The sequence below is a fragment of the Callorhinus ursinus genome, unplaced genomic scaffold, assembly GCF_003265705.2.
Source record: "Callorhinus ursinus isolate GAN/ISIS: 27379988/994484 unplaced genomic scaffold, GSC_fseal_2.0 scaffold30, whole genome shotgun sequence".
NCBI classification, from domain to species: domain Eukaryota; kingdom Metazoa; phylum Chordata; class Mammalia; order Carnivora; family Otariidae; genus Callorhinus; species Callorhinus ursinus.
The window spans coordinates 16,362,000-16,364,239 of NW_027397092.1; positions in this window are offsets into that span (position 1 = coordinate 16,362,000).

A 2,240-nucleotide genomic window follows, 5' to 3' on the forward strand; every position below is an offset into this window, starting at 1 on the left:
ATAAAGGGGCGCCTGGGTGGCTCAGTTCGTTGAGCGACTGCCTTCGGCTCGGGTCATGATCTCAAGGTCCTGGGGTGGAGCCTCACATCAGGCTCCCAGCTCAGCAGAAGGCCTGCTTCTCCCTCTCCCACTCCCCCTGCTTGTGTTCGCTGTCTCGCTGTCTCTCTCTCTCTGTCAAATAAATAAATAAAATCTTCAAAAAATTTTTAAAATATTAAATAAAAATAAATAAATAAATAGATAGATAAATAAATAAATAAAATCCACCAGACTATCCTAGAATAATTTATGTTTTGTCATTGGCGACACAGGTGCATAGCTTCATCCACCCAGTGCTTTTATCTCCCCCATGGATGCAGCCTGTCTGGGTCACCTTTCCATCGACCTTGCTAAGCACTGGGCAGCCCATCCCACAGACAGCAGGTCATGCTGCCTCCCAACAAGCTCTTCTCAAACTTCCCCCCCCCCCCCCCCCCCCCCCCCCCGGCCCCGTGTTCTTCAGGTTCTTGTTAACCCTCACTGAGCTGGGCTCTTGTCTTGTTGCCCCCACACCCCCCTAAGTTCTGGGATGCAAAATGCTCTTAAAACTTTTTCTAGATATAAAAAGTAAGGATGTGATAATTACCTTTCACTGCTGTTTGTACTGGCATTTTATATTTTAAAATATTAAGAGATGACTTTTTAAAATCTGTTTCTGTAAAGGCAACAAATATACAGATGATTATCTCTTTGGTAGTTCAAAGACCAAGTAGATCAACACATGTCAAAAGAGCATTTGATTAAATTCAAGATACATTCCTGAGTTTTAAAAACTGCTTTTAAAGTTAGGTCAACAAGGCAACATCCTGCACTCGCTTAAGAATAGCAGTCTCCGGCTGGCAGCCAATCTGACACTGCACGTTCTAGAATCTAGTGTCTTGCATGGATTCTGTTAGCATCTGAACCAGTCCCTCCTCCTAATTCGGCTCCTTCCCTGCCCTGAGTCTATCCTCAGCACAGCCGCCTGGTTATCTAAATGAGACCATGTCACTTTTCCACTCAAAACCTTCCCATAGCCCCCCATCTCAGGTGTGCTTCTTCCCCCTTTCTGGTCCCACAGCATGTGCTTTCACTTACATGAGTTTCATCCCACTTCAGTCAGGTTTTTGAAAAGTTAAAGTCTTTACAATAGTCTATGCATAGGATGATCACATGTCCCAGTTTTCCCAGAACAGTCACAGTTTCTATCTATGAGCCTAGGGTGATTATTAATCCCCCCAACAATAACTTTTCACTCTAAAAATGTCCCAATTTGGATGACGAGTTATATACGCTCACCAATTATAGGGTCCTGCTCTGTGTCCCCAAATGTCCTTGCTCAAATGTCACCTGCTTGATAAATACTTACCTGACCACCCAATTTTAAACTGTATCTTGTTCTCTCTGTCCTAAATTCACCTGTCCCTGGTTCATTTTTCTCCATAGTTTTTATTACCCTCTAACATCCTAACTAACTTACCTCTTCATTTTTTTTTTTAAAGATTTTATTTGTTTATTTGACAGAGAGAGACAGCGAGAGCAGGAACACAAGCAGGGGGAGTGGGAGAGGGAGAAGCAGGCTTCCCGCTGAGCAGGGAGCCCGATGCGGGGCTCGATCCCAGGACCCTGGGATCATGACCTGAGCCGAAGGCAGACGCTTAACGACTGAGCCACCCAGGCGCCCCTTCATTTTTTTTTTTTTAACGTCCTTCTTCCTCATGGAGTTTACATTCCATCCCCAGCAGTTAGAAGTGTGTTTGGCACATAGTCGATACTTGATAAATATTTGTTTAAAAATGGATAAATATATTATTATAATCATTATTATAGTTAAATTGGCAAAAGTAATTTTTAGCTTTCAAACAAGAAAACATTGGCCAATAAACATACCAAAAAAGTGTTCTGGGTCACCTGGATGGCTCAATTGGTTAAGTGTCCAACTCTTCTTTTCTTTTTTTTTTTTTATTTTAGAGAGAGAGAGAGAGTGCCACGCAACTTGGGGGACAGACAGAGGGAGAAAATCTTCAAGCCAACTCCCTGCTGAGCAGGGAGCTTGATGCAGGCTCGATCTTAGGACCCCTGAAATCATGACTTGAGCTGAAAGCAAGAGTCAAAAGCTTAAAGACTGATTGAGCCACCCAGGGGTCCCAAGTGTCCAATTCTTCGTCCCAGCTCAGGTCTTTTTTTTTTTTAATTTTTTATTGTTATGTTAATCACCATAC